Source organism: Tachypleus tridentatus, chromosome 11 (genome assembly GCF_004210375.1).
Source record: "Tachypleus tridentatus isolate NWPU-2018 chromosome 11, ASM421037v1, whole genome shotgun sequence".
NCBI classification, from domain to species: Eukaryota; Metazoa; Arthropoda; class Merostomata; order Xiphosura; family Limulidae; genus Tachypleus; species Tachypleus tridentatus.
In genome coordinates this window covers 70353666-70379288 of record NC_134835.1, presented here as the reverse complement: position 1 = coordinate 70379288, position 25623 = coordinate 70353666, and the positions used below count along the sequence as shown (strand labels likewise).

The 25623-nt window shown below is 33.8% G+C and overlaps 1 long non-coding RNA gene across 1 annotated transcript; it reads left to right on the top strand.

The window, feature by feature from the left end:
- Positions 1-251: 251 nt before the first annotated feature.
- LOC143231520 (uncharacterized) lies at positions 252-24014 on the top strand. The gene is made up of 3 exons (XR_013016962.1): positions 252-353; positions 756-874; positions 23055-24014. It is a non-coding gene; the product is annotated as an uncharacterized LOC143231520 (long non-coding RNA).
- The last annotated feature ends 1609 nt before the right edge of the window (positions 24015-25623 follow it).

Here is a 25623-nt window from a genome sequence, read left to right as displayed (position 1 = left end):
TTGTGAAACTTTAGACGTTGATGCATTATCAGTGATTCTCGGGAAGATGTATCTTGTGGCGCCCTCTTCCTGTACAGGTAGCCATTCCTAATTTAGCAGTGAAATACTAGAGAAAAAGCAGTAAAAAACACACCCACCGCCAATTATTAGGCTATTCTTTCACCAACGATAGTGGAAATGATACGCAATTTACAACGCCCCCTAGCTGAAAGGGTGAGCATATTAAGTGAAGGGATTCAAACTTGCGACCTGCATACTGCAAGTCGAGGGCTCTAACCGCTATGCCATGAAAGGCCATTGAGACTGTGTAAGGTGTTATGGACACATGTATACAGAATAGCAGGAACAAAACAGTAAGACGTAGAAAAATAAGTAAAGTTATTTTTATAAATAAGAACATACATGAAGTGATGTTGAAAGAAATACGTATTAAAGAAAATTGAAAAACGGTAATAATGAACAGGCAGTAAAAAATATAAAAAATATAACATTGAAATAACGTTAAAGTTGAGTGATATTTAGTAAAAATAAACTATAAAAAGGAGTGAGGATAAGGATATTTTAAGATGTAAATATAAATATGCTACGAATACGATGAAACAACCTTTAGAATCTAAACTGATACCTTAGAGGTAAAAGTGTTTTGAGTGTTTATCTACAAATAATTCTTGATTTTTTTCTTTTTGATCTTACACTTGTGTTTAAGCCTACAGCTACTACGTTACCATATATTAAATCAACTTGTATGCCCGCAGTTTTTTGATCTAGCAGGACCAAACTTAACAAGTGGGCTCAGAATGACGAATCATGATCTGTATGGTGTAGCCTACCTATAAAAACAAAAGGGCTAAAATGTTCCTGGAAGGTCACTCAGGTAAGATGAAAGTGAACTAGAAAGTTGTTTACAATAAATGTAGAAATAGAATAAATGCACACAAAATACAAGCTCACTTTTTACTAAATATATAGTAATAAACAGAACCAAATCTCACATATATCCAGATGGAACATCAGCAAAAGTCTTACAATATTGTTTTTAAATATTTATTTATGTGTGTGTTTAAGATCCCAGAAACTCCCTCACATTGTCTGTATTAGTTTTCTACGTAAAGCAGAGTTCAAGTGAGCGTATTGAATTTCGCGCAAAGCTACAGGAGGACTGTCTGCGCTACCCCTCCCTAATTTAGAAGTGTAAGACTAGAGGGAAGGCAACTAGTCATCACACCCACCGCCAACTCTTGAGCTACGCTTTTACCAATGAATGAGATTGACCATCACATTATAACGTCACTCAGAGGGGTGAAAGGGCAAGCATGTTTGGTGTTGGGGGATTCGAACCTGCGACCCTCAGATTACGAGTCGAACGCCTTAACCCACTTGGCCATGTCGGGCCCACACATATAAGTAAGGTGCTTTTTGAACTAACAAACTTTGATACAAATAAATATTTCATTTTAGAACTATAATTTATAATTACGAGAGCGCAGGATTCCATTTTTCCCATTGATAGCAAGTCGAGTGCCTTAACTACCTGGTCATGCCGGTCCTTAATATATACATTAGTTTACTTGTGCATCAAAGTGTTTCAGAATCTTTAGAGTTCAAGAGAAGTTGTTAAAATAAAATAATAATGATTTACTGGCTACGGAAGAAAGAAGACGTTGGAAAGTTAAACTGGTAAACTGTTATATAATTTTGAATATTAATAATACCAGCTGGACTTATGAAAATTCGTGATTAATGAAAGGCTGTCTTAAGACTTAAAATGTTGCTTCCTTCATATTTAATTGTAAAAGAACAAAAAACGTCCGTAAAAACTACAAAACACAAAATGCGGATTAACATATTTACATCTATCTTCGCATCAACCCAACAAACCTTCATGCCAAATTTGGGGAAGAGCCATCAACAGGAGGCGAATCAGTGTTTAAAAAAACAACACGCAAGAACGTCCATAAAAACCACAAAACAGAAAATACTTATGTACCTTCCACACGGACCCTATAAGCCTCCATATCAGTTTTGGTGAAGATTCATCCACTGCGAAATAGTTACATGGAGATACAACAGACGCTACTATTATAACTAATATAGATTTATATTATAATTTGTAATAGTATGGGTTAAATAATAAAAAAATAATTACATTTATTAAAATTAGTAAATACAAATAGAAAAGCTCAACTTTTATTACTTAACCCATACTATTACAAACTATAATATAAATCTATATAAGTTATAATAGTATGGGTTAAATAATAAAAGAATAACTAGATTTATTAAAATTAGTAAATAGAAATAGAAAAGTTAAACTTTTATCTTACAGTTTAACGGTGTAATTTAATACTACAACGTTAGATTAGGCTTAGGACTTGTAACAGTACTTTTAAACTTAACTATTATTCATCTTACTGGTAAATCGAAAATTAGGTTAAATACATTGTTTTATTACACAAATAAAATGTAAAGACAAGTTGATAGTCTCTTCGTGTTTAAGTATTATCTTATTTACTTGATTTTAATTTAGATCAGGCGATTAAAAATTTCATTGTTTTGCCTGGTATTTTCTCCAATATCATTCGTGCGTATGGCTATGCTAAATAGAATTCGAATCTAGAACAGTTTTGGATTTTTGAAATTCTGGAACTATTTTTACATTCTTCGAGAAATTAATCAGGAAAGTATTTTTATATACATATATATATATATATTTTCTTTACAAGAAAGATTGTAAAGTGAAGTTGGAACTTTAAAAATATTTTAGAAACTACCAAACATATATTCCTTAAAATGATAAACATGTCGAGTCCTAAATCGACTTTTTTACTATTATTTTGATGGTGAATTAAGCGCTTCTTCATTTCTTTTTATCACGTTACTAATTTTCCGCCATTTTGTTTTTTCTTTCTTTCTTTCATGTCAACTAATCTAGGCGCATGTTTAGACTCATACAGTACCTCTTATAATATTTCGTCGTTTTAGTTGAATTTAACCGTTAACATGGGCGTAAATAGTCTTTAAATTTCAGCACTTTTTCTGCTATAGACATGAAAGTGTATTCGCACTCTATCAACACCTAAGAAAAATGTCAACAATTAGTGCAAATCTATGCTTGGGAATTATTTTAAAAAATGCATTTTTAAAACAGGCTGAAGATACCAGTTATCTGTAAGGAATAGAACAATGGGTAACTGGGCAACACCCTAACACAACCTAAACATGAATCTGTGGTTAATATCCATTAACAAACATAGAACATAGAACAGCAGAAGACAACTGAAGCTGAGTGAAACTGTGTAAACTGTGATTTAATCAGTAACCAAATAAAGTTAACCAAGCTACAAATATTTTGTTTTCCTGTCTTAACAGCTAAAAATAAGAGGCAAAGCTCAGCTGACTTACGATTTAAATGCGCATCAGATACTGTATGCAAAACCCCATGGATATCATGAAACACCTAAACATTTGCAAAAATAACAAACAAAAATAAAAACTACGAAATTCCGAGAGACAGTTTTGACAAAACATGTAAACTATTTTCTAGGATTGTAATGGCAAAATTATTTTGAGAAAATTTGGGAAAAATAAAAAACCGCGGATAATGGAAGTGCAGATAATCGAGACACTAGTGCAGCTCCGATTTCCTAGTGCAAACAGTAGTGAGTGAAGTTAGGTTAGGCACACCTGCTCTTCAGTTTTTGGACTGGCTCCTAGATCTAAAACTATTTATCGAGTTCTGGTATAGAGCCATTAGTTTACCTTCAGTTTATAGGCATGTTATAAATCAGGCTGAATTATTAGTAAATATGTTATATTTACTTTCAGGAAGCTAGAAATAGTATTATGAGAGCTAAAACTAAATGTAGTGTTTTTAAGAGTAGTGAGTCTTTTCTATTGAGCAACACATTTCAGCCCTTGGTTTGTGCAGATGAAGATCTATTAGGGAGAAGGAGAAACAAAAGGATCAGAGAAAAATGTAGATAATAAAGTTAAGGATGTTGTGGTTATAGGTGATTACTTCACAAGGCATTTGGATAGAATAGTCTGTGGAGTAAATACGGACAAAAAATTAGATTATGCTACCCAGAGGCATGGATGAAGGATATAACTGACAAAACATGAGATATATCAAAGGAGGCTAGCAATGATGCATTTTTATTGCACACTTAACTGCTAATGATGTAGGGGAATATAGGTCAGAAAAGGTAATTAATAAGTACAAGGAGTTGCTAAAGGAATTTAAAGAAAAAGGCCATAACTTAATTGTGTCAGGGATACTACCGAGAATTAATTGTGGGGTTGAAATTACAAGCAGGCCAGAAGGACTGAATGCTAGGCTTATATTGGTATGTAGGGATGAGCATATATGCTGGTTGGACTTATGGGATCATTTCAATGGGAGGAGGGAGCTTTTTGAAATAGATGGTTTACATTTAAATAGGGTTGGGTTCAGCTTGTTTGTAAGGGCTATTAACTCAGTTATAAGGGAAGATTTAAACTAGGACTAGAAAGCAGTGATGGCCTGGTTAAACCAAATGCCAAAATATTAAATGTAGAAATATGTTTAGTTTGGGAAATGTCTATAGAAGTAGTTCTAGGGATCGGCTTAATTGTTACTATTATAATGTTAAAAGTACAATAAATAAAATAGATGATTTTAGGGCACCTATAAAACGGGATGGTTCTGATATAATGGAAATAACTGAAATATGAAAAAAATGTAGATGATTCTCATAACAGAAAGTTCTTTGAAATACAGGGTGATAGGTTATTTAATAGGCATAGAGTACTAAATAGAGAGGAGGAATGGCTTTGCATGTAAAATGTGAGTTATCATCCTATTGAAGTTAAGCATATCAAAAATAACAGCAAGAAGGCTGAACCCATTTGAGTTCCTATTGACGAATGTAAAGAGAAAAGGATTTTAGTTGGAATTTGTTACTGGACACCAGGTGATACTGATGAAATTAGTGTGAAACTTTATAGTGACATTAAAAACTTAGCTGCTAATGAGCTCTTAATTGTGAGTGATTTTAATTTCAGACATGTAGAGGAAGTGGTAGAGTCACACAGTGGGGAGAAATGTTTTTGGAAACTGTTTAAGACGGTTTTTTTCGCCAATTTGTTCAAGAAATCCACTATAAAACAATGCCATTTTAGATTTATTGTTAACTTCTAATATAGAAATTGTTGAGAGAGAGAAATTGTAAAACATTTGAGTGCAATTGATCATTGATCTATTCAATACAATGTTCTATTGCATATAGAACTCAAAATTAATGATATTTTGGTAACACATTTTCTTAAAAAGTAAATTTTGAAGCGCTGCAACAAAAATTCTGTTGTGAATTGGGCAGCTGAGTTTTTGAAGGCACTGATCAGATGTGGAAAAATTTTAAGATAATGTTTTAAATATTCAAGATGAACATTCCTTATAGAAAAAAAAGGGTGGCTGCAAATAAAACATCAGATTGGCTCATAAAGGTATAAGAGATGAAATTAAGGAAAAGCATCACAAATTTAAGAAATTTTAATTCACTAATATGATAGGAGATTTAGAATTTTATAGAAGTTCAGGAATATTGACGGAACAGGAAATTAGGACATCAAAAGTTGGCTGAAAATCTAATAATTAACATAATAGATTTGTTTAAGTAAATTAAGGGTAAACAACAGGTTGGGATGGTAAAGGAATGCTTGTATCAAATGATTGTGAAATAGCTGAGTTACTAACTTCTGTTTTTTTCCTTAAGTTTTTCCTAGTAAAGATTTAGGCAGTATTGCTCATCTTGAACAGTTGGAAAATGGAGGGAGGATGAGATAACATAATTTCATTAATTCTGAACTCGTTAAGAAAAAAATGGGAAGTTTAAAAGATAACTCTTCTGGGTCAGGTAATATTTTCTCAGGGGTTTTGAAGAAGATTGAGGAACGCATATGGGAGCCACTTACTAATGTTTTTGGTAAGTCCTTGAACAGTGGGCAGGTGCCAAAATTTTGAAAGTAAAAATTGTTCCAGTAATTGTAGACTCATTAGTCTTATGCCACTTGTGTTAAAGGTTTTGGAAAGTTTGATAAAAGAAAAGTTTCAAAATAATTTAATAATGTTTAAAATTTTATTGGATAGTCAACACAATTAGGGAAATCTTGCATTACAAATATGTTGACTTTCTTTGAAAATGTTATTGTGTTTGTAGATGAGGATAAGAGTGTAGATTTGATTATCTGGATTTGCAGAAAACCTTTGTAAAAATGCCACATATAAAGCTTTTAGACGTAGGGGATAATTTAATTAATTGGATAAAAGAGTAACTGAATGGAAGAAAAACTTGTGGTTCTAAGATTAGCAAACACAGTATTATATAATAACAGACTTGTAGAGATCCAAGATCAACAAACACAACATTATATGCCAGAAAAGACCTGCAGAGTTCCAAGGTTAACAAACACAAAACCAGGGTTTGCTTTTTATAACAATAGCTTATATATCGAGGCAACATCTTAGTCTTTGGCAAAGCTATATCTAAATGCTTCGTATATTTATGCCTTCCTTATTCAGGTAAATATATCTTAATCCTTAAAAATCTACTCACTAAACTATTACAACTTTAATTAAGAATGATTTTTAAGTCAGTGCGTCAGATAAAACTTTTCTTCATGTGAAGGCTTCACTCAGAACCCTCTTCGTTTAAAATTTACTCATATACTTGTGGTAGCATCAAAACTGCCTACACGGGGAAAAAATGATATTTAACCCTACATATCCATGAATGCACATGGAATTTCCATAAAACCAGTCACCCTTTAACATTACCCTGCACCTCTTCCATCCACAAAATACTTGATACAAAAACTCATCAACGTTTTAAAGTATTAGCCAAGTAACACACAAACTTGAAACCCTGATTAAATATAATCTACATATTTTCAATAATAGCTATACTTCTGTTGAGATAAGTATGTTTTAATTTTTATTCTCATTAGCTATATGAATACTTTTACTAATTAATTTAGTGTGGGTCTGTATTATTTTTTGTTCACTCACTGGTTTTACAGTTTTTCTCAGCTTTGAATCTTAACATTCGTTTACTGATATGTTACGTAGCACTTAAGCTTTTAGTCAACGTTCAAGTAATTGTTTATAGATATAGCTTTGTCTTCACTGTAGGAATTTGTTAAAGATGAACTGTGTATATTCTGAAATGTCCAACAAATATATGATTGTGCTGTTCATCATTAGACAATGTTTTCCTCCCCATGAATCTTTTGTAAGTAATCTCTACGTGAAACAGTTAAAAGTTAATGCCCTTAAAACAGTCTCTCTGCACTCCAAAATTTGACTCAGATACATTGACAAAATGTACCCATTCACAAACTGGACACACAAAGACTCTACGAAGAAGATTCAATAAATTATTAAACTAATAACACCCCGCAATACGATTCATCACAGAAATAGAAGATAATAATCTCCCATTTCTAGATGTGATGGTTACCAACATCCATAACTAATGTTTCACAGTAATTTACGGTAAATCAAGAGATACGGGTAAATACGTCGGTTAGAAATCGAACCATCCCAACATTGGATAAATGGGTATCGAAAATTGTCTAGTTTTAAGAATGAGCAAAGTTAGTAATACCGAAGGACCTAAGAAGACAGAAAAAATATACATCACTATAACCATCCATTCTTAAAATGGATACATTAAAAACTTTATAAAAAAGTAAATAAAAAAGATAAACTCTGAGGATAAATAGAAAGAAAAGTAGAGACACACAGTCGTATTTCCCTCTATGTGAGAGGTTTTTCTAGATATATAAAGAATATAGGTAAACAACATGAAGTTGAAACAATATTCAGAAACTACAAGAAAATGCGATCGCAATTACTACACACCAAACAACCTAATGACCTAATAGAGAGGAAAGTCACCATCTCCAATGTTCCCTGTGAATGTGAATACCAATGCACTAAAGACAAGAAAAACCGCCCAACAATGAATATGCAAGTCTCAGTAATACAGAGTTATCTGCATTAACCAATCATGCCATACAAGAACACAGGATAAAATGAAATAATGTCGAAATAATAGGATATGAATCATACACATGAACAAAGAAAGCCTTTTACATCCACCTAGTTTCTAACACACTGAGTAAACTCTCAGCAAAACCTAAACAACATTTTTGAAAACTAGATTATTTGATTCATATTCTACAGGGGAAGACTCAAATTGAGTCCTTGTAGTATTCCCTAACAGAATTAAAAAATAAGTGATAAACTTTACATAATTTCATTTATTCTTGGCCATATTTAGTTTTGTGATCACACTCACAGTAAAATCCTTATAAGTAAGCAGTGATGGAGTAGCTTGTACTCTTACATAGCTCACTGGTAGAGCACTGTCCTTGTTAGCCAGAAGTTCTGAGTTCAAGTCTTGCAATCTCCATTTGACTCACCAGCTTTGTCATATATTTTATCAAGGGAGCATGAATGTTATGCTATAAAGACACTTCTATTTACAGTGGCAGAATCGCCACTGGGGTAAAGAATCACATCCTTTGAAGTGTCCAAAGAAATATACATAGATCAGGAAGTAAAATGTAAAAAGTAGTGGTTTACAGATGTGTGTCAGATCTTGTGAATGGTTAAAACTTGGACTTCTCAGCACCAATCACTGTTGAAAAGTCCTGCTATGGTGAATATACAGGCAGACAAGTAAATGTTTGTCGGTCTGGGCCAGACAGACTAAGATATTCTATACCTGATTTAGTTTCTTAGGCCACCAAGCAACAGTTTATTGACTGGTCACTAGTTTTTAATGGTATTCTCTATCGACATTGATTACGGCCTTATACCTTATAGACAAGTTTTGCAGTGTCCAAAACAATACATACAACAGTCGTGATCAACAGAGCTAATAACACGAGCTTTGCACACTTGTACAGTTACGACAGAAGGTGTTCGTACCCCTGCGTCGTGAGTAGTTTTTTCCTCATAACTTAAAAAGTATCATGAATAGGATAACGAAAGTAGAGTATATTATAAATATTATACTAGCACAAATCTACATAAAGTTTTATGTAAATTGAACAACAAATAAACTGTTTATAAACGTCTGCTTTAATGGTCAATTGTGTAACCTTTCAGGTGAATTACTTGGCGCAATCTCTCCTCATAACCCTCTATGATCGTTTGACAGTACTCGACTGGTATTTTCTTCCATTCTTCTTTACAGATGGCCTCCAACTCTTGCAAGTTTTTCGGATGACGCTGATGAACCCTGGTCTTCAACTCATGCCAAACGTTTTCAATTGGGTTGAGATCGGGTGACTGTGAAGGCCACTCCAAAACGCTTATATGGTTCCTCTGCAACCAGGATTGCATACATTTCGATGTGTGTTTAGAGTCATTGTCGTGCTGGAAGATCCAACGATGCCCAAGCCGCACTTATATCAAGAATGATGCTCGATATAAGTGCGTAATATATCAACGTACTCTTCTTTTTTCATGATTCCGTTGACGCGGTGAAGGCTGCCTACACCAGAAGAGCTGAAGGAACCCCATAGCATGATCAAGCCACCTCCGTGTTTAACTGTAGGGACGGTGTTATTTGGAAGATTTCGTTCCCCCATCTTACGGAAAATATAGCGAGCATCATTGTGGCCAAAAAGCTCGATTTTAGTCTCGTCTGACCAAAAAATACTCTTCCAATAGGTAAAGGGTTTATCTACATGCTTTCTTTCATACCTCAATCGTGCTTCTAAATGAAAAGGCTTTAAATATGGAGTTATACGAGGACGACATGCTTTAAACCCAGAAGAGCGTAACATGTTCGTAAATGTAGATGAGCTTACTTCAATCCCAGTTTCTCTTACCAGTTTCTGTATGTCGTTACGTGTTAAACGAGGGTTCCTACTAACTTCCTCTTGGTTCTTTCTGGAATTTTGGTGGGGCGTCCGGAACGAGGGAGGTTAGCAGTTGATCCTGTAAGCTTAAATTTGGCAATTATGCCTTGAACAGTAGATTTCGGCACATTAAGTTGTGTAGCAATACCGGAAAGAGACACACGAGACTTGTATTTTACAATAATTCGGTTTTTTAAATCACTGTTGTTTCCTGTTTGCCATGATGACCAAGCAGATAATGACGGAGACTGTGCTAAATTGCCAGAAATACATTTTTTGCAGGCTAAATTTCAATAATTATGAACCCAGTGTCTGGTTCTGGAATGGTATAATGTAGTTTATTCGCCAAAGTAAACAAAATTGTTACGGGAATATCAGTTTTTTTCATACGTTCTAAACTGTACGAACACTTTCTGCTCCTCCATTTTTGGTTATTTGTTTATAAACAGTTTATTTGTCATTTAATTTACATAAAATTTATGTAAATATGTGTTAGTATAATATTTATAACAAACCATACTTCTATTAGCCTAATCTTGATACTTTTTAAGTTATGGGCAAAAAACCACTCGGGACGCAGGGGTACGAACACTTTCTGTCGTAACTGTGAGTGTTAAAAGATGCATTTCAACAAAATACGACGAAACTCGTATGAAATGTTATTTTATCTATGAAATATGAACATGGGTATAGCATCATATGTTAAACAGAAATCATGACATTGTAGTTGGACGTGCTATGTCGTGTCACCTAGTATTAAACAAGGCTACCTATAAGCCTCCACAGTTACATGATGCACGAAAAAATAGCCAAGCTATATATATAAGTTACAGAAATTTGCCATCTCCTTGGATTGAACTAGATAACTACGAAAGTTAGGAAATGATATAAAATAATGAAGAAAGTATCATTTCTACTTATTATATCAACTAGGTGACAACACAGAAAGCTTCATGATAAGTGTCTGTGAAAAGTCAAATAAAGACACAAAAGCATTTGAATTATACACGACCAGCATAATTAGATGGTTGCAATGCAATGCAAGTTGTCAAGCTATTGTGGTTGGAAATAATATAGAAACATATAGAAAAAGCTAGAAAGATTTTATATATTTTGTTTTAAGTTTTGCGCAAAGCTAACAGAGGGATTTCTGTACTAGCTGTACATATTTAGTGGTGATCAACTACAGGGAAGACAGCTAATCAATACCATTCACCGCCAACTCTTGGGATACTCTTTTACCAACGAATAATAGAAAACCGTCACATTATATCGCCGTAATATTTGAAAGAGCGAGCATATTAGGTGAAGGGAATTCCAACCCGTGACATACAGACTGAGAATGGAGGACCTTAGTCAATAGATTACGCTAGGCCTACTTGTATTGAAAGCTAGAATAATCACTAGATTACGCTAGGCCTACTTGTATTGAAAACTAGAATAATCACTAGATTACGCTAGGCCCACTTGTATTGAAAGCTAGAATAGCCAGGACGTATGAACCAATATGGGGATGTGACCATTGTTTTCTGAACATTGCATATGTTGGTACGATGAAATTGAAATGTGTTATGAATTCATGGATGACGACAGTAGAGGCTTGATATTTTGACTGCCTGCCTTTCTATATAAAATATTTCTTACAAGAAGCTGGAGCAGTCATACTATAATGAAACTTTTGCTTATATGATACTGGAAATCTTTTTTATTACGTGACATGCAACCCCTAACTTCGCAAAATTCTTTTCTGTGTGCATGTAGATTTGCAATAGGAGACACGATTTTCCCTTTTATTTTCGTTTCCTATAATGAAAAACTTTATTTTTCTCCATTCATAGGTTCAGATATCACGTCATGAATATGTCACATATAGATCTAATGCACTAGTGCCACCTAAATAAATATAATAGTACTGTCTGTCGTATGTCCATGTAAATACTTCGGAGGGTGGAGATGGATCTTCACCAAAATTGGTATGGAGGTTCATTAGGTCCGTGATAAAATGTATAAAAATTTTGCATTTTGCGGATTTTATGAGTGTTTTTGCGGTTTTCTTTTTTACCACTACTTTGCCCCTGTTGATGGTTCTTTACCAAATTTGTCATGAAGGTGTTTGTCGGTTCATGAGGAGATACATGCAAATTCACGGTTTCACATTTTGTGTTTTGCTGTTTTTATGAGAAGCTCTGTTTGTTTTTTAAAACTTTATATAAAAAAGAAACAACTTTTCATGTCCAAAGGTAACCTTTCATTTATGATATTTTTGAGTCAACCAGTGCACTTATGCTTACATTTTTGACATGATATAAAAGACTCTAAAGTGCAGATATATAAAATTAGTTTAATTTGTGAATGACTGTTTTATTGATTTTTTTAATAATTATTACGAGAGAGTTAAAGGCAGACGAATATTGGAAATTGTGTTTGTAACTCATTGGTATTGAAAGTATAGCGAGCAGACGATTTAGTGGTGATGACTAGCTGCCTTCCTCTAGTCTTACACTGGCAAATTAGGGACGACTAGCGCAAATAGTCCTCGTGTAGCTTAGCGCCAAATTCTAAAACAAACTATTAGCAAATAAAGGTAGCTTAGATTAATTCTATTGAAAAAGCAACCAAAATCTTGGACAAGGAGAGAAGACATCAAAAACTTCCTATTTAGACTAAATAAAACTTCTAAGTGACTGTACTCAACTTTTACAATATAAGTAATGAAGTGTATTTTGTAATCTTTATTACATGACAGTTCTCATCATTTTATAACAGCTTTTTCTAACTGTTGAAAATATGACAGGTCTCAATAGTACAAGAAGACAAGATCTGTGTTGTATACATTCATGCAGGTGTGAAAGTATTTGTGAGCCATCATGCTCTATCCCTGCCTGTTAGCTGTATCTTCATTGATAACAACAACTTGTTCTCTGTATCTACCATTTGAGGAGAGCATTGATGTGACAAACTTTTATTAATCTTATTGGTTAGCTGTCATGATCATTTGTCATCCCTAAAGATTTTAAACGATACATTCCGCTCTGGGGTGGTGTTGATTTAAGTATGATAATAACTTCTGGTACCCTGACATATTAGTACCCTGCCATGAATTAGGTGATTGATTTAACCTAAGTATCTATTCGCCGTATCTGTTCCCGTCATTGTCTTGAAAGATGGACAAAGGTATAAACAGTGGTGATCACTTTTCTTCTTCATTTTGAACAGTGTTATCTGACTTGCAGTCTTTTATTTTTCTGTTGAAACTTGGTCTTACTATTGTTAGATGGCACTCTGTTAATAAGGTTATGAGTAATTGCTTTGTTTATGAAGCACTGTTTAGAATGTCAAAGACCTTAACGTGTTATAATTTTCACTTATGACCATGATAGATTTATAATTGCGAACAAGCCTGTTAAGCCCAGGACAAGGCTTTAGGTACAATAAGCTGTAGTCTATGACAGCAAATAATTTGGACGATACAGATCTGTTTTTATGAAATATGCTAGTACGTTTTTTGCGTTTAAATAACAAATATAATAAATTCTTATATATTGAAAACAAACTGTAATTATTAGACATAAATTAATGTCTAATCAATACACCGTTAGCAAAAATCATTGTGCCACCATAAGTCATGCCATGTTTGTGTGATTTCGAGTGAAATTTGATTTTCTCAATCACTGAAATAAATTATTAAAAAAATTTACAGAGGAATATTAAACAAGGTAAAACTAAGCAAATACTAAAAAAATTATAAAATATAATATAAGAAGTTTAAGACATTCCACAATATAGAAAAATAGGAAACGTATTAAATAAAATTTTACCATTTTTTGTATGCAGATTCTAGACTCTATTTATAAAGTGTTTACTGTGTTTCATACAATTTGGTTTACAGTTCTAATGTAAGAACGAAATTAATGGGGAATATTAATAAATTATTTTGCTTTTACTGTCAAATACTGGTTAGAAAAACATACCTGTAACTTCTATCAACGAATCTCGATCTCATTAAGCAGGCACCTTTGGTTGCATTATCAACCATTATCCTTTATTAACACCTGTGAATAACTTGCAGATTTTATTCCCTGACGAGAATTAAAACGGATCTGAGGGGTATTTGAACTTGCGCTGCCGTCTGCTGTGCAAATATGTTAACTTCGATATTCTAACGTAAATCTTACAACTATCTTTTATCGTCGTTAGTTGTTAACGGTACAGAGCTCAGTTGTACCTACCTATAGAGTAACGTATTATAATATATTTCGGAGAAGTCTCCAATTTACTATGTTAGTACGTTAAGAATTACGATTTCACAATAGCCTGAAACTTTAATTTGAACTTAAAAATTAACTGAATGTCTATATGTATCAAATCTATATTTACCAACAAGACTGATACACACAATTTTCTTTCTTAACACAAATATATTTAATATGCAAACAACAATACCATTTATAAAAACGATTATTACAAATAACTATTTATATACAAAAATTCTACAAACTCATAAACAATATCTTGTTTGTTTGTTTTGGAATTTCGCACAAAGCTACTCGAGGGCTATCTGTGCTAGCCGTCCCTAATTTAGCAGTGTAAGACTAGAGGGAAGGCAGCTAGTCATCACCACTCACCGCCAACTCTTGGGCTACTATTTTACCAACGAAAAGTGGGATTGATCGCACATTATAACGCCCCCAAGGCTGGGAGGGCGAGCATGTTTGGCGCGAACCCGCGACCCTCAGATTACGAAGCGCACGCCTTAACGCGCTAGGCCATGCCAGGCCTAAACAATATCTAGTCTTCTATCTGATCTGTAACTGAATATTTTATTGATTGAGCTCAATGTTATCATTTTGCTTTAATCGATCGGAGTTAAGTCTAATATCCATTTTTTCAGCCTAATTTCTTTCTCAGCTTCGATTCGAGCTTGTTCTTTGTCATTTTGGATGCGGGATTGTTGAACCTCGATTTGTTTGAGTATTAACTGAATTTCTAAGTTATCTTTATCACTCAACTCTGATTGGCTAGTGGAGACACTAGAGTATTCTCCTAATGCTTCCTCAGACAACAAATCATTATCGAATAATATATCAATAATACGCGTTTTAGTTTATTTTTCTCAATCATTTCTTAGCTTTTACTTCTAAAATTTTGGCATTTTTGAGCAATTCACTTTTCTTATATTTTTCTAGTTGTTTGAGAAAGCTTTGATAATCATACATGATCAAATCGTATTGGTATGGATAGATATAAACTACATTATGATTTTAATTTAATTTTATAAAGTGTTTGTGTTTTCTTATAGCAAAGCTACATCAGGCCATCTGCTGAACTCACTGAGAGGAATCGAACTCCTGATTTTAGCGTTCTAACTCCGTAGACTTATCGCTGTACTAACGGGGGACCATTTTATAATGAATATTGTCTGTGATTCAGGTGCTAGACACGAGCTCCCAATTTATTATTCTGCGTATTATAATTTATCTTGGACGAATGTCCGATTTATTATGTTACGTATTACGATTTCAAATAGCTGGACATTTAATTTAAAAGTTAATTGAATGTAGAATGTCGAAATGTGTCAAATTTATGATGTTTTCCAATAAGATTGATGCATTCAATTTTCTTAACACAAATATATGTTAATAACAAACAACAATACAAATTACAATAACGGTTATTATAAATAATGATTTTCTGCACAAATTTTACAAACTCATAAGCAATACTTAGCCTTCTCTCTTAATTAATTCTGAATTGATATTGTTATACTTCGAAATCTATAAACGTTCCTGGTCAGATGTTTATAGTTTTCAGACTAATAGGTATTTGTCACAATTGCAGCTTCTGAGGCTTAAAGTATGTTGATTGTTGCGACCTGTGCCCCAGTGACACAGTGGTATATCTGCGGGTTTTCACCACTAAAAAACGGGTTTCGATACCCGTGGTGGGCAAAGCACAGATAGCCCATTGTGTAGCTTTGTGCTTAATTCCAAACAAACATACAAACTGTTGCGACCAAACAATATTCTGTATCTGTCTCTTGACATGTTGATTTCGCATTATCGAAAGTCCACTTGGACCAACAATATTCGAAGATACGCTAGTGTTTTCGTAAAACATATATTGTTTATTCTCACTCTCGAGAATATTCTACAGAGTAAGAGAACGAACGGGACTTGTGCAATACACATTTAACAATATAAGTCACATCCACTATACTGAAACAAACGTAGATATTAAAATTAATGTATAATAGTAAATTCTTTACAATGTTTGTTCTCAAAAGTTTGTGAGGTTAGATCTTTTGACCGACGTTCTTTTTTATGATACCATCGCACTTCTGTAGTAGTACTAGCAGACTGATCAGGCTTGAACCTGGGATTTAAATCGAACCCAGCTCTTGCAATCTTGCATATAGAGCTTTGCAGTTTCTTGTATTCTGTACTTGAAGTTGGGAAAATAAAGAAAGGTGTATATATCAATCTGGATTAAAGATCAATATTTGCTAACCGTACAAGGTGTGCAATACAAACATGCTTTGCACATCTCTTGAAATAATAACAAAGTAATCCAATAACTATAAGAGTATCAAGTACAGACTAAAAGTCTGGTTAGCTAAAAGCCTATTGTTGCCATAATGTTATTGCGCACAACAATGATAAAATAGGTGTAGATTGTGTCATAACATAACAAATAAAATTCAAATCAGAATAGGCAGAAGTAGATAACTCTTAAAGAACTGTACTGGGTGGAATAAAATTTCGATATGTAATTTTGATTTTAATTTCATTTTGAGATATTTTTTTTGCAAAATAAAATGAAATAAAGCTACTTAATATTACACAAAAATTGAAGGTAATTTGAGGAAATATTATATTTAAAAACACTTTATCTTTATCCCTTATAGTTTTTGAAAGATGTAAAATAATCTGTTTTGTTATTTTTCGTGGATATGGAAAAATTATGAATAAGATTAAGGATAAAAGTTGAGAGGATTCGTGAGCTATGAAAATCAAATAATAGAGCTTAAAATCTGTTTATGGCATTATTTACTGGAATTGCCATCCATAAAAAGTATAATCGAACAATATACCTTCTAGCATTTTGTAAAGTCTAAGCCATTGAGAGACCGAGTTATTATCATTGTGAAAGGTGGTACAACCTGATATTAGGTGGGGGAATCTAGTAAAATGAACAGTCACTATTTTAATCCCACCCTGAATGTAAATGTTAAGAAAACCTTTAGGGAATTTCTTCACATAAATACTCATTTTCTTCTTTTTGCCCGCTTTTAATTCAGATAATAAAACTTTGTTGGGCAGGTGCTACGAAAGCTGCGGTATCGGAGCCTGAAGATTCGGTCATTGTCCGTATAACTCTTAGGAATGCATTGCTTGGCTTTTTAACATCAACCTACTAAGACTATGGGTACTCTTACGATTAGTAGAGGGTCAACTTCTTGAAAGAACCATAAGGCCAAACGTCTAGGAAAATAAATTTATTTACTGATAACTTGTAGTTCCTTTTCTTTTTAGACCCAGGGCTAAGGATGGGCAACATAAGCGACTGCCTAAAGCTCCAAATTCTCGGGGGCGTCAAATATTCTAGAGTTTACGTATAAGTAGGGGTGTAACCTTAATTTCTGTCTCCAGAACCAGTCAAGTAATCGCCGCAAGGCCTTTATTTGTTAGACGTGTTTATACTCCAATGTCAGTAGTTTGAAGTCCGTCGAGTTCTCAAGATGGCGGCCAAGAGGAATTGGGTGAGTGGCCTGTTACTATACATGAGCATAGTTCCAAACAGTACCAACAGGGGCAGATAGTTCCAAAATCTGCTACAAGGTGTTGTAGTTTTAAACTGTCCTACTAGGATGGCTCCAAAATGTGACACAAGGGGTGAAAAATGAGAAAATATATGGAGAACACCCAATTTTGCAGGGTAGACAATATTAAGTTTGTATTACTGTTATATGAAACTATCTACTTTATAATTGCACTTTGTCTAGTTATTGAATAACAAACAAAGCATTTGGATACATGAAGATAATATTTTATGTTTTACAGTTCGACTGTATATATATATATATAGCGTAATTTGTGATTTACACATAGAATTATCTTAATAATAGTTTAAATTGCAATCTAAGTAGTTCTAAAAATGTCTGTCTTGCGTGTCACCATAAAACTTTTAAACTCCAGATACGTATTGTATTCATGATTAACTAACAGCAATGCAGTATAATCTGATTTCACGGATTATATATACAACTATTTACATATTATCTCATGTATAAGTTCTTAACAACGCTGTTTTTGTACTAATCTGCACCATTCAGACTGTGTATAACAATAACTAAATACAAAACATTTACAAACAAAAATGTTTTTCAAAGGTAGTACGACTGTTTTAACTTTTATTTTTTAATTAGTTATTATATACCAAGTGTATACCAAGTGCCATAACTTTGTTTCTGCTTAACCCTCCAGTTATTAAACTCTATGTAAAATCATTATTCTACCTAAAGATAAGTGTAAATTTTTAAATCTGTGGTGTAATTATTACTCTTCAGCCATTACTTGATAAAATACTGGGTTTTCAGCTGTGATATTAGAAAACTAGATTGAAGAAATTAACACAAAAGTACAAAACCATATAACTCGAGCGCTTCCGAAAAGCTGACCTTTTTTCTTCAAGGACAAACTGACTTTTAGTTAACTGTTATCATATTGTTCACATTGGCATCAACGAGCTTCATATAACTTCTGTGCTCTTACCTCCATGTTGCTATAGCTACACACGTTTTGTTGTTCGTACTTATCCACTTAATACAATACAATTTAAAACCAGTTGGTGTTTACTGAAGTAAAGACGAAATGTTATTTAAAGCGAAGGAATCAATAACTTCGTTTATTATTTTTTTCTGAGCTTAAAGGTTCAATGACAGAAAATCCGTTTATTAACTAGTTAGATTAAATGTGATTCGTAATGTTTAATTAACACAAAATCTATTTGCCAACTAGTTAAGTTAAACTTAATTGGTAATGTTTAATGACAAATTTTTGTTTTATATTAATAAACGCATCACCTTAAATACTATAAATAGATTCAAGATTTGCGCACTAAGTCAAAACTTATCGTCCATAAATTAGGTTACAACTGTATCATATTACATACTAAAGTATAAACATTTTTGTACAAGTTAAATTCGATGTTTAACGCACAATGTAAAGAAATACGTAACAAAAGTTGATATAGTTTCACAAAAAAATTATGTTAGCAAAGTTACTGTCACACAGATGCTTGAAGTAAAACGCTTTTAAAAGTTGTTAATCATTGTTTATCATAATATAGAAATGTACAAAAGTTGTGTAAAAGTCACCAGCGTCAATTTTAGGAAGACAACAACCAGTCAACGAATAATCCATTGTTATACCAAGTATGTCTGTATACAATTATCTTTATGGAGCACAGTTGATCTGATACTGCTATACATGTATTTACAATATAATATTCATATACTGAATTGACCCAGATTATACTGATGGGTAGGCTTATTGTCTAGGATCAAATACATACAACACATCCATGTTTCGAAACGTTTCATTATCCATGGAAAGGCCTGGCATGGACTGGTGGTGGTTTGTGCGCTCGACTCGCAATCTGCGGATTCGAATTCCCGTCACCGAACGTTGTCGCTCGTTTTACTGCGGAGCATTATAATTTACGGCCAATCCCACTATTCGTGTTTAAAAGAGTAGCTCAAGATACGGCGGTGAGCGATGTTGACTATCTAGCTGCTTTCCTTCAAGTTTATCATTGATAAATTAGGGACGGCTTGTGCAGATATCCCTTGAATAGATTTGCGCGAAACTCAAACAAGTCAAACCAAACAATTATCCGTGGAACTGTAGGTAACAACGACCCCTAAGTACCATTATCCAGAAAATGATGTTATGTACTTATGATTTATATGTCAAGAAAAATGTTATATTTGGGGTATCTTTAATTATGATAAATGATTCTCTATAGAGCTTAATAACTAGAGGGTTTGTATACAAATGAACGCTGCCTGCGTGGAGAAAGAAAAACAAATGGCAGTAACTATCTTAAGTACAACATAGTATTTTAGTTTCTTTCTCATTGTATAGTTCGTGCACAGAGACATTTACACCACATACTTGTTACATGATTGCAATTTTATTATTAACTGGCTTATTAATTCGGAAACTGGATTTGAAACCAAACAGTTGTGATCGCCCACTTTAGCCAACTTGGAAGAACATTTTTTTTAGTCGTTACCGTCCAGCTTATAAAAAGGCCTTATCACTTGATCAGTGGTCTATCTGTAATAAGATGCGTGAGGTACTTTATTATGTACGGGTCGACCCTCCTAATGTCATAATACACACAAAGCTTTAGAACTTGTATAAGTAGGATGTATCTCCTACTTTTATGGTTTAACATCCTGTTATCAGGGCGACAGGTTGATTACGGAAAATTATACACCTGATCGCTTGTAATTAACCAGGCATCCCATCTCGTAAACTGACCACAGCGAGTGAAAACTCGAGCTCGTCGTGCCGACTGAATCACGTGCTGCCCGCCCGTTTTACAGGACCGCCTGCATCTCACACCTTGTTCTCGAAGATGGGGTGGATCGTTCGATGATGCTACTTTGTTCAGGTATTAACCAATGAATATAAGCACAGTTTATTCACGTGAATCGGTGAATAAACTATGTTAGAAAATATTAAAATAGTATAAAATTGTAAGCACCATATTTATGGGTGGGTAAGAATCCATGTGCGATGTAAGTAAAAAAACAAAACAAAATTGTTCACTGTATTAGTGTATTCCTGATAGGTTTACAGTTGTGTGCTAATTTATTTTGTGTAATTGACGTTGTTACAAATGAAAACAGTAAGAGAAAATTTGCTCCCCCTTCCTCCTATAATATTTGACACATTTACTTACATAGAGACCCGACATGGCCAGGTGGTTAAGGCACTCGAATTCGTTATCTGAGGGTCGCATGTTCGAACCCCCATCGCACCAAACACGTTCGCCTTTTCAGCCGTGGGGTCAATTATAATGTTACAGTCAAACCCACTATTCGTTGGTAAAAGAGTAGCCCAAGAGGTGGCGGTAAGTAGTGATGACTAGCTGCCTTCCCTCTAGTCTTACACTGCTAAATTAGGGACAGTTAGCGCAGATAGCCCTCGAGGAGCTTTGCGCGAAATTCAAAATAAACAAACTTACATGGATGATCCCAAATGTTGAGAGAATACATATTAATACGCTTATTATCTGTAGGATTGGTTTGGTTTGTTTAGAATTTCGCGCAAAGGTACACGAGGGCTATCTGCGCTAGCCGTCCCTAATTTAGAAGCGTAAGATTAAAAGGAAAGCAGCTAGTCATCATCACCCACCACCAACTCTTAGGCTACTCTTTTATCAACGAATAGTGGGATTGACCGTAATATTATAACACCCCCACGGCTGAAAGGACGAGCATGTTTGGTACGACGAAGATTCGAACCCGCGACCCTCAGATTACGAATCGAACGCCTTAATCCACCTGGCCATGCCGGTCCCACAGCAGTATGTCTGCAGACTAGAAACCGGATATCTATACTTGTGGTGAGCAAAGCACGGGTAACCATTTGTGTAACTTTGTTTTGACCACTACAAACAAACAAGCTTAAGCTACACAATAAGCTATTTGTGCAGTGACCGCAACGAGTATCGAACCTTAATTTTTAGACTTATTACTGGTATTTTTGGTATTTTTTTTCAAATTTTAAAACTTACATAATTACCCTTTGAGAAATTCTCTTGATAATCGCAAAAATATTTATTCTCTCAGTGACAACATTTCGCTAAGAAAAAAATCAGTCAATAAAATATCGCATTTATACAACACTTTCTCTGTGTAAAACAATCCTGATAATAGAAAAATATATTTTTACTAGACTTTTTTACTTCGTAATGAAAATACAAGTTTGTTTGTTGTTTACAAAGGAATATTAAAAGCAGAATTATATTAATTTCTGCTGTAGTTTAATATTGATTTGATGAACAAGAAACAAATTAATTAAAATAAAAGAGATAATTCTTTCTGGATGCTAAAATTAAAATAAGTGTTATGTTTTCTCTACATTCAAAAGTGCGAAAGATTGTGCTTAGATGCTGAACCATTAGCCTTGTTTCTTGAATATTGACATCGTTTTTACAGTTGTTTTATAGACTGTTTAACCCAATAGTTGAAACAAAACAAAATTTATTACGCTAATTACGATTTAGTTGCCTATTAGAAATAAAATAATTTGTTAAACTAAAGATGCTTGACATATCCGAAATTTACATTTCAAATATCATATTTATGGAACATGTGACATTTCTTTTTGTAGGATGAAAGCTGTTATTTACCTTATAGGTTCTAAATTTTTGTTATTGTAATTTATGGATAAAAATTATGTATAAAAATAACTTGAATGCATATCTATCAAACTGAAAACGTAATATTTCTGTTCCTGTTCAGTGTAACATTTCCTTATTCAAACTACTGAAAGTCATATTAGTGCTATGTTATAAAATTTTTGGATAGAGTGTTTATATTAATGTGTGAGAATTACCACTTTTCAAGATAAAACTTTATCTAAGCATTATCTAAATTAAGAACAAGTAACAATAATTTGAACGTTGTTTTGCATTATTGGAATTAACAAAGCAAATTACAAATTTGTCTTTTCTAATACGAGTAAATATTGAGTTAATCTTGTCATATTTTGTTATCTTGTCCCTCCAAGTGCTATCTGTTTCAAATCACATTTTGGTTCCATATCTTGCGTGGCCCGGCATGGCCAGGTGTTAGGGCGCTCGACTCGCAATCTGGGAGTCACTTGGTCGAATCCCCGTCATAGTAAAGAGTATTTTAAAACACTATGTAAGTAATATAAATAATATTGCATAATAAAATATGGACAAGGCAAGAAATTGTAATTTGTTGACCGGAGCTGTTTAATTGATTCACCCATGACTGAAAATCACTTTAATTGGTTTTACGTAACTGAATTAGCACTAAACATTTGCGTTTTTATCATTATTATGGTTTATATGATGAACATTTCTTTCTTATCTTACAGGAACAGCTGGTTCATATTAATAAACACAAGTTGTGTTGAGTCAAGTTTACACTTGTTGGTCTCTGTGAACAACTCAGCACGTTGCATCAAAGTTCCCCAGAAATACATTTAGTGACCAAACACAAGAATAAACTAACGTATATTTATACGCAGTCATGAACTGTAATTTAACAAATATCCACCACCACCACCTACAGATGGACTAGCAACACTTGTTCACTATACTTCATCGTAGAAGGATGCTGGAATTATTAAACGGATAAAAATCAATGTGCTTTCTAATGGCGGCTGGTTTAAACAGTACCACACCTTTCTTCCAATAACTACACTGTTGTCCACGATGGCGTTCAGGGTTCATCGTATACATGTGCCGAATACCGCGTATAATTACGTTTCGATAAGATCACCTACTTCTAAGGTGTTCTCTGTTACAAAAGGTAGTTCTTATCCTGAGGGTATACTGTTAGCTGTAATTGCACTCGTATCATTTTGCTAAAAGATAATGCAGTGCATAAATAGTGTGTTAAAGACAAGTGATTGCGTAAGGTGCACCTTAAAAGTAATGAGTAGAAGTAAAAATATATTTCATGTAAGAGACCTTTGTTCTATGAAATTGCTTCGAAACATCTCCCAGATGAAAACACTTTAGCGGTCTTCCCACTTCATAAGGCCCTCTTTAAACATTTATTAATATCTTCATTATGATAAGTATATTTATAGCGACATGTCGAAACCCACACGTTATTGTTACCTTGTATGAATCCTCCTTCAACGATTGAAATCAGCTAATAAAACATGTAAAACCTCAGGTTAAACTAAAGACAGCGTAGTGAAATACTAGCCAGCGTACAGACTAAATTACATGTTTTCTTCATATATCTACCGCTTTGTAGCCATGCTTTAGAACATGCTGTATTTCAGGTTAGCTTGTTGTTCATATGGCTAATAATGTTATTTTCCTCAGCCAAATTTATGTAATCTTTATCAAAATGTTGTAATTTTAACATCAATTAAAATCATTTGAGTTTCTGATATTGTTCTATTTTCCAAAGTTTCTTTTAGCTGTCATCGTAAATACAAATTAAACATATCAAAATATAAAATGGATGATACAATAACGTCAAATGAGAGTGATACACATGGCTGTAATGATGGCAGCTCTATTATTATAAGTAAAATGTGAAAGTCGAGAAATCCGCTTAAGTTAATTAATCTACAAATCATTTTTTCTATTTACGATAGATTATTGGTCAATTATTTTAATTCAAAATTTAGAAAAGACAAACATAATTTGCACATGGGGTTGTGTAAGAACATAAACACACTTATCAACAGCCTCAAAATCCAGAACTCTTAACGAGAGTAATATAAAATAATTTACCAATATTAATTGTTAAACATTAAAAATTAAAACTGATAGATGCACGAAGAAAAATCAGGTTGATAGGTTGTTATACATACTTATAATGTTCATGAAATATACGTAAATATACATGATGTAATTATCTCACATACCCGGCATGGTGGTTAGAACCCTCAACTAGTAATCTGAGGGTCGCGGGTTCGAATCCTGGTCACGCCAAACATATTCGCCCTTTCAGCTGTGGGGGCGTTATAATGTGATGGTCAATCCCACTATCAATTGGTAAAAGAGTGGCTCAAGAGTTGGCAATAGATGGTGACGACTAGCTATGTTTCCTCTAGTCTTACACTGCTAAATTAGGAATGTCTAGCGCAGAATAACCGTCGTGTAGCTTTGCACGAAATTAAAAAACTTAGGTGGTCTTGTAATCAAAGGCAAGAAACAGGGCGTAGTGTAAGAATGCTCCGTAATTATCATTTACATTACGCAATTTCTCCAACAGTCGCGTCTCATTAGTATTAATTAATAATATTATTATTAATTTAGAAAGTAAGGATAAAGCTGTACAATGGGTTTTCTGTGTTTTGCCACTATGGGTATCGAAGCCCGGTTTCTAGCGGTGTGAGCACACAGACATACCGCTGTGCCACAAGGGTAGGGAACTAATATCAGTGTGTTATATTGAAACTAAGTGCATATTACAAGCTCATAAAAATGATTAAAGGAGATATGAGGTTCTCGGGTAAGTTTGTATTTTGACAAAAATAATTTTCTATGCTCGTTTCATTACATTTATAAGTTTGTTTTGTTGTATTTCGCGCAAAGCTACTCGAGGGCTGTCTGCACTAGTCATCTCTGCTTTAGGAATGATAGACTATAAGCAAGGTAATTAGCTAACACCACCCACCCCTAACTCTTGAGCTGCTCTTTTATTAACAAATAATTGAATTGACCATCATCTTTTCACGCCCCACGGCTGAAAGGGCAAAACGTGACCTAATGAATTTATGGAATCATGGCTTGCTTTCTTTTCCCGCAAAATCGTACTCCGCACTTCGGCGACTGCGGAAAAGTTGCCTTCTCTCTATAGATTTTTAGTTCAAAATGAGGAGCTGCTACACTTTGGTTATGCGCAGTTAGACCTTGGTACAGATTTGAGTGAAGTTCTAAAAACGAATGGGCGTCTTCTTTTTTTATTTTACTTGA